This window comes from Oryctolagus cuniculus, chromosome 8 (assembly GCF_964237555.1).
Source record: "Oryctolagus cuniculus chromosome 8, mOryCun1.1, whole genome shotgun sequence".
NCBI classification, from domain to species: domain Eukaryota; kingdom Metazoa; phylum Chordata; class Mammalia; order Lagomorpha; family Leporidae; genus Oryctolagus; species Oryctolagus cuniculus.
Window position 1 is genome coordinate 32,499,731 of NC_091439.1, and position 10,737 is coordinate 32,510,467.

Here is a 10,737-nt window from a genome sequence, read left to right on the forward strand (position 1 = left end):
CCCATGAATTATAAAATGATAAAAAAGTATGTTAAAATTTGATTCATATTTTTGCATTTTATTGGTAAAACAACATAAGTAGAAGTTCAGATGTTACTAAGAATGATAAATCTTGTCATGCATTTAAATATAATCCAGTTCTTAAGTAAAAAAAAAAAAAAAAAAAGAAACTAAAGCAAAAGGAGAAGTTCCATGAGTACACATTTGTTTATAATGGCTTTGAAAAACCCCATTTATTTATAATTTGTAAGGTCAAGTTGAGAGGCTTGTTTTATCTTCTGTGAAAACTCATAATTTTGATAGATACCACCTCATGAGTAACGTATATGACAGTTTCCACCAATGAGTCCTTTCTCAATGTGTTAAAGTACACTTTCTGCAAACGCTATTCAAGTAGTGATTATTAGTTTCCCAGACGTAAATTATCTTTTCTTCTCCTTTGTGGTTTTTATCCTATTTGTAGTGCATCATATTTGTATATTGCACCCATGCTTGGCCTACAATAGGTATTGAATGATTGTCCAATTTAATAAAAATCTAGGTTTCTCAAAAAAGATAGTTGTGAATGAAAATGGGAAAAGGGGTTAGCACTTAAGGTTTGTTCTTCAAATAATTTTTATGTAAAATAATCTTATAAGCTCTTTATTTATATGTGTCATATAAAATACTCAAAAGATTTTTAATAAATTATCTAATTGAGCTCAATATATACCACATATTAATAACTATAAATACCATTTACTGAGTATCAATTTTTAGCCTTGAAGATTGTGTTTGCTAAGTGAATAAATTAATTAAAAACCACCTACATAAACTGATAAAAATAATGATATAACCTAGCTTTGAATATCCTTTCTATGTTTCCTAAAAATTTTTATAGGCCTTAAGTATTCATACATGGAAGGAACTTCAAAACATCCTTTTAACTTTTTCATATTCATCTTTTTGAGTTTTGATGGCATGACTTCCTCATGCTGGTAGTAAATTTTACTGAAGAATTTATTAATTTTATGAATCACAGCACAATATTAATATAAAATATTATTCATTAAAATAATGCTGAATGTTGTGTGTATTGTTATATAAATTTTTGTGTTGTGTTGATATGAAGAATTAAAACTAAATTCACAATGCAATTTGAGAAAGGAAAAAAAATATAGTGTATATGGAAAATAACTGCATAAGAATAGAACATAAAATAAAAGGCCTGAAAAATTATATATCAGGCTTGAATTATAGATACAATGATCAATTTAGTTCAATTCTATTAACTCCTGGAAGCATTTATTTTAGCTTTGCTTTCAACTTTAGTTTTATGATATAGAAATAAAATGATACCATGAATAAACTATATTTACTGATTTTTAAAATGTGATTTATATAACTATAGTAACAATACTTATGTTCAAAAAACATCTCCCCCAAATTTGTTTTGTTTCATCAAAAGACATTTATTCATTACATGAAAACAAAACGTTGCTAGAAAACACTACTAAACCACTTTTTATTTCAAAATTATGGTTTCTATATCTACATTTTTGTAGAATATTTGAAACAGCAAATTCTTGCTGAATCCATCTCTCCTTTTTTTGGATATTTGGCCTAAATTTTGGAAATATTAATTTCCTTCTTTAGAATTTGAAAGAGAAAAAATATGATAAATCTGAGAGTAACACCTCTCCTAATCTTCATAAATGCCTATTTCAATCCTTGAATTACAAAACTAATTTATTTCTACAATGTGTTATTACACATACTAAAAATCAAATATAAAAGTAGATAGTCATTGGTTCTTTCATAATTTTAAAATGTATTGATTGCTTATGATTGTATATTTCATATTTGACCTTAGTCTAGAAACTATACTTTTTTATCTTCATTTACTTTTTGTCATCAAAGTGATTTAGTTTTCTGTAAATAAGTCGTTTGTGGATTGCTATTTGATCTTCATTACCCTTTCTGTTTTGACTTGGCTTTTAAGATATTTCTCCTGAGCCAGCGCCATGGCTCAATAGGCTAATCCTCCACCTTGCGGCGCCGGCACACCGGGTTCTAGTCCCGGTTGGGGCGCCGGATTCTGTCCCGGTGGCCCCTCTTCCAGGCCAGCTCTCTGCTGTGGCCAGGGAGTGCAGCGGAAGATGGCCCAGGTGCTTGGGCCCTGCACCCCATGGGAGACCAGGAGAAGTACCTGGCTCCGGGCTCCTGCCATCGGATCAGCGCGGTGCGCCGGCTGCAGCGGCGGCCATTGGAGGGTGAACCAACGGCAAAGGAAGACCTTTCTCTCTCTGTCTCTCTCTCTCACTGTCCACTCTGCCTGTCAAAAATTAAAAAAAAAAAAAAAAAAAGATATTTCTCCAAAGATGACATAAAAATATCCAATAGGTACATGAAAAGGTGCTCAAAAGTACTCATCATCACGGAAATGTAAATAAAAATCATTGTGAGATATCACCTCATATACTTATTAGGACAGACATTATTGAAAAGACAAGAGCTAAGTGGGACTGAGTGTGTGGAGAAAATGGAAGCCTTGTTTACTCTTTGGGAATGTAGACTGGTACAGACAATATAGAAAATTCCATGGAGTTCCCCAAAATAATAAAAAATAGAACAACTGTATGACTTAACAATCACTCTTCTGGGTGTATAGCAGAACATTAAATCCCCACCTGGTGGAAATAGCTGCACTCTATTGCACATTATTAAAATAGTCAAGCAAGGGAAACAACTGAGATGCCCATTAATGGACAAATCAATCAAGACGCTGTGGTAAGAAACATGTATTATTCAGTCTTAAAAAAGAAAGAGACCTTGCCAATTGTCACAACATGGAGAAACTGAAGAACGTTATACTATGTTAGATAAACCAGACGCTGAAAGAAAAAATATTGTAAGATCTCACTTATGTGTGGAATCTTACAAGGTAAAACCACCCAAACAGGAGCAAGAAAACAAATACAAAGATCTAGAGATACAGTCTCGGTGGGAGAGGGGTGAGGAAATGGGCAGATGCAAGCCATAGGACACTACAGTTAATATGTAGAGACAACGCATGTCATGTTGTGCATCACAACTATGCACAAAATTTAATATTAAATGACTATTTCTCATGTTTATGCTAGGTGTTTTTTTAAAAAAAGATTTATTTATTTATTTATTTGAATGTCAGGGTTAAAGAGAGAGATAAGGAAAGGCAGAGAGAGAGAAAGGTCTTTCATCCTCTGGTACACTCCCCAATTGGCCGCCATGGCCAGAGCTGTGCAGATCCAAAGCCAGGAGCCAGGAGCTTCTGCTGGGCCTCCTACGCAGGTGCAGGGGCCCCAGGACTTGGGCCATCCTCTACTGGTTTCCCAAGTCATAACAGAGAGCTGCCTCAGAAGTGGAGCAGCCAGGACTGGAACCAGCCACCCATGCTGGACACCGGCACAGCAGGCAGCAGCTTAACCTGCTAAACCACAGCACCAGCCCTGCTAGGTGTTTTTAAAGGTAAAATAATTCAAATTATTTTCCACCTAGTAATGTAATTCTATTTTACCAATTCCTACTTCCTTTTTCCTTGAGTTATTTGACTACTCTAAAGTAATGGGATCATGTCATGTTCTACTCCTTTTAATCAAGGCTTTTGTTTTTGTAACAGGCCTAGGAAGGGGGGATTTTATGCATGTCTGGAGAAGGTTTCTTGTGTGTTCCATTGTCTTTTATTGTGTCTTGATTGCTTGGGGGAACTTAGTCAAATAAATTAAAATTATCTGCCTATTTTAAAATGTTTGCATAATCACTTGAACTCTAATTAGGCTGGCCCACAGCTTTGGCTAATATCTTATTTTGGTCACATGGTTTGAACCTTTGCTAATTCTTAAGATGTAAAGTTTTAAAGTAAGTCTTTTGATTTTTTGATTTGCTAACTTAATACTTTTTCAAGTCTGAGATCACTATATTGTACGTCAATCTTTCTTACTGTACTTAATGTAAATAATAAACCAGCAAACTACAATGTCTGCTACTAGATTATAACTTTATTGTGTTTGAAGACACAAAGGTGATTTTTTTGTGATCTGGGATATATATCTACATTTATAGATATATATATATACACACATACTATATATACAATATATATACAAATGTATATATATATATATATATATATATACATTTTCCTTTTTTGTGCTTTGTATGTACTGCCTCTCAGGATCCTACAGAAGTGCAGTTTGTAGAGAGATAATGCTGGCCTGATGATTTGAAATGATGAGTCTCACCTGTGCAGAATTGATAAAGTTATTTTTAAGCATGGACTCCAGGTAAACATACTCCAAGGACCCCTGTTTCTATGTCTTTGTTGTTCAAATATGGTGAAAGTGTTTCTGACAATGACTCTTGGTAGTCAATCTGCTCCCCACAATGTGAGAACTGATAAGATCAAAATGATGTGGGCAAGGGGTGTTTTTATTTCAACCCAGCCTCTTGGCATGCACAAAGATATGAATTCTAAATCCTGACATAAATAAGATGCACAAAGCTATCAAATTTATTTAAAAGGTGGAAAAGTGAGCACACACACATGTGCACACACACACATGAGCCTGGGTTGTGCCACACAAAGATAATTTAATCATGAGTGGGAAGTGGGCCAGAAGATTGCCCTAAAAGAAGAAGGGATGGGGCAGGGAAAACAGAGTATGTGCGGCTTGGAGAGAGACAGAGAGAGAGAGAGAGAGAGAGAGAGGTTAGGGGTTAGGGATGGTGCTACAGGCATGATGCCATGTGGAAATATATGGCACCTCTGTAAGTTCCACAAAGAGATTACATTTGATATTCTCGTGGCATGCTTATTTGGTCCTTGCAGATGAAGCAGATACATCCAGAGAAAGGGGGCATATATGGCTGGCACCGGGGCTCACTAGGCTAATCCTCTGCCTGGGGCACTGGCACCCCGGGGATTCTAGTCCCGGTTGGGGTGCCAGAATCTGTCCCAGTTTCTCCTCTTCCAGTCCAGCTCTCTGCTGTGGCCCGGGAAGGCAGTGGAGGATGGCCCAAGTGCTTAGGCCCTGCACCCGCATGGGAGACCAGGAGGAAGCACCTGGCTGTTTGCTTCGGATCGGCACAGCGTGCTGGCCGTAGCAACCATTTGGGGGGTGAACCAACAGAAGGAAGACCTTCCTCTCTCTCCCTCTTTCTCACTATCTAACTCTACCTGTCCTAAAAGAGAGAGAGAGAGAAAGAGAGAGAGCGAGAGCGAGAGCGAGAGAGAGAGAGAGAGAGAGAAAGGGGGCATATTGACTGATCAGTAGGAGATAGGATCACAAGCAGGCTTGTGACTTCAGCTCAGCGATCCTATCTATCTGTATGTCTCATACCCCTCGTCCCTCAGTGTTTTCTGACCTTTAATTTTAAGGGAGTTCTGAGGCACAGAGTTCCAACTTCTATATCTGCTTCCTGATAATCATCTTGCGGTTCCTGCTTACCCCAGGTATGGAAACCTTTCTCATCTACTGGATCTGTCTCATGAGTCAGAGAATTTTCACCAGTCAGGACCAATAGCTGTGGTCCCTATATGGTCATAATTACTTTGAGAAGCTGTTGAATTCTGAAATAGACACATTTTCAATCAGAATGAGCATAATTGAAAAAGATAAATCATGGATGGGATCTCTTTTAGGAAAAGCAAAATATTTTCTATTGCTTGCCAAATGGTGGGAGCTGAGACTGCCCCTGCCCAGGTTATAAAACCATCTACCCTGGGTTTAAAGACACAGAAGGTCTTTTTCAGTGAATATACTGCTATTAGAGTAAATGTGACAGATTCCATTAGTCCCTACACACATTCCTCTTATTCTGTAAGTATATATTCTAAGGCTATCTGGTTACACATGACTTCCTTAGAGAGAGCATCCATAGACTTGAGTAGTTGCTATAAAACCTGGCCTAAGGTGCGGACTGGATTTCCCCAAGAAATATATAGCTTTTTAAAAATGGTTTCATAATGTATAATGAGATCCACTATTATGATTGAAGAACACATTAGGGAATTTTCTTGCATATAGCAGCTCCCTGAGAGAATTAGATGTGGATAAAACATGTCTGCCATAAAGTACAACAGCCTCGATATGACAAAAGCAAAGACTTTACTTATGTTTTCACTTTTTGAAGAGGCATTTGAGGTTTTCAAGTGGCTCACAAGAGTAAGCAGATTTATCCTCTGTGTGCACTTACGGAGACTCAAGAGGTAAAAGTTCAATTCTTGACAAGTGTATCCAGCTTGGAATGCCCTATAACTTAGCTATAGTAGAAATGCTAAGTAGCACCTAGTAAGATCCCTTCCATTTAAGTTTTAATAGGTCAGAGGGAGAGACTTCTTTCCAATTCTTTATCTGTCCTGTGAAAGTATCAATAAAGACTGGTAGATATTTGTAATTACTTGCTGAAGTCATATTGATGAAGTCTATTTACAAGTCTTCATCTGGTTACGTTCCCCTCCTTTATACAGGAGTGAGTTGAGGGAGTCATGAATGTGACTATTAGAGCTACTTGGTAAACAGATGGAATAGGAATGAATTACATCTCTTATAACAGTATACAGTCCTTTTCCTTCAAATATCGAAGAAACTATTTGCATTGAAACTCCTTGGGCCGGTACTGTGGCACAGTAGCTTAAGCATCCAAGTGTGAAGCTAGCATCCCATATGAGTGCCAGTTTGATTTCTGGCTGCTCTACTTCTTATCCAACTCCCTGCTGTTGGCCTGAGAAAGCAAAAGAAGATGGCCCAAATGCTTCTCCCCTGCACCCGCATGGGAGACCTGGAAGAAGTTCCTGGCTACCGGCTTCAGGTCTGTGCAGCTCTGGCTGTTGTGGCCATTTGTGGAGTGAACCAGAGGATGGAAGACCTCTCTCTCTGTCTCTACTTCTCTCTGTCTGTAACTATGCCTCTCAAGTTAATAAATAAATCATAAAAAATCTTTTTTTCCAGCTCAGTAGAGTCATGTATCCTGTATGTCCTTAATTTTCCATTGAGCAGCCCTTGAGAGCATGCCTTTATGATTTAAAATCCACTACCCATTGGCATCTCTAGGATAACCACATTGCTCAACTCATTCTATATCAGACTCAGTATAGAAAGGATTTTTGATTAACCTTATGGGCTGAAGCACTAGAGTCATTTCTGAAATCTGCAGTAACTCATTTTACTGCCTTTTCTGCCACTGCATTTCCTTTGCTAACATGTTTTATTTCTTCTAATGTCCACTGCTGTATATGACAGTCACTCCCAAGATTCCAACACTGCCTGAAAGAGAGCTACTATCTCTTTTCCATATTCAATATCAGAGTCATTTATAATCAGTAGGACTTTTTCTTACCAAATTTTTGCATGTTCATGTAATACATAAAAGCATGTTTGGAGTTGATAAATATTAAATTTTTTGTCCTTTGCATAGTTGTAAGGCTCTAGTGAAAGCAATAAGTTCAGCCTTTAGGGCTGAGGTGTTAGATGACAATGCCTATGTAAGATCCACTGCTAGTATAACTCCTTCCTTCAAAAAGATATTGCCATTAGTAAATGACTCAACATCTGTGTTTTCTAGTGGTTCATCTCATAGGTCAGGCTTGTTAGAATAGACATGGTTAATGATCCCTACATAAGCATGAGTTAATTCTTCAGTACTTTCAGATGGCAAGAGAGGCTGGGTGGAGGACTCGGCATACTTTGAGAGTCACCTCAGGTGAGTTTAAGAAAAGAGCCTGACGTTGGGGCTAGCACTGTGGTACAGTGGTTTAGACCACTGCCTGCAGAGCCAGCTTCCCATATGGGCCCCAGTTTGAGTCCCAGCCACTCCACTTACAATACAACACCCTGTCAGTGGCCGGGGAAAGCAGTGGTATCTGCTCAAGTCCTGGACCCCTGGGCTCATGTGGGAGACCCAGATGGATCTCCTGGCTCCTGGCTTCAGCTTGACCCAGGCTTGGTCATTCTGGCCATTTAGTAAGTGATTCAGCAGATGGAAGATTCAATCTCTCTCTATCTCTCTCTCTCTGTCTTTATGTGTGTCTGTGTAACTCTCTTTCAAATAAATAAATCTTAAAAATATAATTAATTTTTTTTAATTTTTAAAAGATCCAAATATACTGTAAGGCATATACCTATTAACCACTGATGTCCTTTACTTTCTAGAACTCCTAGTTTTCTATGGCAAAGTTTAAACTTTAGTGGCTGGCCTAAATTCAATGTGGTGGTTACCTCCACCAAAAGTTTTGTAGCATTCACTGCCTCTATTCGTGAAGACTACTCTGCAGCCACTGAACCCAGCTGTTTAGAAAAGTAAGCCCATGATCATGGAAGTGGACCCATTTTCTGAATGAGTATACACAGAGTCATTCCCTGTTTCTCTGTTACAAACACAGTGAAAGGGTTGTCCAAGTTAGGGATTCTTAGTGCAGGAGCTTCTGTTAGTAGCTCTTTAATGTTCAGAAGGCCTTCTGCTCTTCTCCTTTCCAATAAAATAAGTCAATGTGAGGATCATTTATAGCTTCATATAAGAGTCTGGCTATCAGACTGGGTCCTGGAGTCCATATTATGTAAAACCCTGCCACTCCCAGGATTGTTCTCAGCTGTTTCATTGTCTTTGTAGGCCCTATATATGGCATAGCTTTCTTCCTTAATTGAAAGAACATACTTTTCTGGGGTCAGAATATATCCTAAGTAGTTTAGCTCTTGTTTAGAAGTCCGAGTTTGATTGGGGGAAACTCTGTATCCCCATTTCCCTGAAAAGTTTAAGGACTGGGTGCTATTTTCATCTTCTGAGACCTCCTTGGAGGGAGTGCAAGTGAGAATATCATCTACATATTATAGAATTGCTCTAATCTTTAATTGGATCTGAGTTCCTTTGCTAGAGCATTACCTAACAAATGAGTTCTCTCCCTCAAGCCTTGAGGGAGGAATGCTGAAGTATATTGCTGAGTTATATATGAGGATGGATCAGTCCATTCAAAGGCAAGCAAAAACTGTGATTCTGGTTTTAATGGAATGCACAAGAAAACATCCCCTATGTCTAACACTGTATCATGATGTGCCCTCAGGTATCTATGTTAATATAGTATAAGGATTTTGTACATTAGGATGAAGTTGAATGACTGCCTCATCAGTATCTCTGAGGCCATAAACCATTCTGTAGTCCCCATTTGTCTTTAAAACAAACAGAATGGGAGTATTACAAGGAGACTGACTGGAACCAGCATTCCATAGTTGAGAAACATCAATTAAGGATTTAAGCCCCCATCTACTCCTGGTGTTACAGGATACTGACACCAATTGAGAAATATCATTTTGTCCTTTTAGTGGACTCTAAGAGGCCCAGTGTATGTATTCTTTTCAGGTATTTCCTGATTCTAGATTTGAGAGCTATTCAATCTTTTATTTAAGTAGGAAGATCATCAGAATTGGGGTTTATTTAATGCTTGCTATCATAAAAGCAAATGACTTAAAATTAGGAGCAACTAACTTGAGGGAAGCACCCAGGGATGACAGCAAATCTTTTCCAAGCAAAGGAGTTGGGTACTCAGACATCACCAAAAGCTGGTAAGAGTGAAATATCCTCTTCTCTGATCTATAAAGTAAATCTTTGGGCATAAAGTCTACCATCAACTCCCATTGCAACATTTTGAAGATAAGGGTGCTGTACAGGAAGTTAATGCAGAATAAGTGGCTCCATTGTCAATTAGGATATTAACATGCTTACCTACAATGTCAATCACCCAGGGTTCTTGGCATTTGATGTTTATTTCCCCATTAGACTTCAGACAAGGCCATGAAAGTGTCAGAGTTTCTCCCTCGTTTTGGAGAAGGTGTTGTCCTTTTTTTCCAATGATCACTTTTGTGCTTTAGGGGATATAGATTAGGGGGTTGCCTTAAAGAGAAACAGTCTTGTGTCAGTATCCTGGCTTTCCAGATTGGAAACACCCTCTTGCCATGACAGAGTGCCTGCTGGGCTGATTCTGAAATTAACAGTGCTGGTTACAGATATTGCCATCCTAGGAACCCACTGCTTGGTCTGCTTTCCACACTGGAGTACCCTTTCCTCTTCAGGCCTGCCTCTATTATTAAACACTTGACATTCTGTCTCTACCAATTTACTCAGGGGGGTTTTGGATCCATGGCCATTTTTTGAAGATTTCTTCTAATATCTGAACTCTGTATTAAAGAAACCTCTATCCCATAAAACCCCCTTTTTTGAGCTTGTTGGATGAAAAGAACACATTTTGGATCCAGATATCACTCTTTCCCCAAGACTGAGTGCTTCTTGAAATAAATCCTTTCCTCCTACGGAAAAAAAAATTTTTTTCAAAGTTCTATAAATCTGGATTTTCCTTATATCTAATTTTTAATATGACATTTTGATTTATCCTACAAAAAAAAAAACCTCAGGTTAATTATCTAAAGAAACATTAGGTTTTGTCATAAAAAACTTCATAGGACATCTGTAAATGTATTGATGCAACAGAATTCAAAAAGTTAATTTTATAATTTTCTTTAAAATGATGAATAGGATGCTTTAATCCCCTGAAAATGACTACCTCATTAAACTCTACTATAAAGCTTTAAAAAAGGTTTTGATTGTCCATCCTGAAAATCTGCCATTTAGAAGATTTCTGAATTGAATCCTAAGGGAATGCATTGCTCTGCAATTACCCTTGTTTATCATTCTTTGATTTTATTTAACACACCATCTGACAACAAGAAAAGA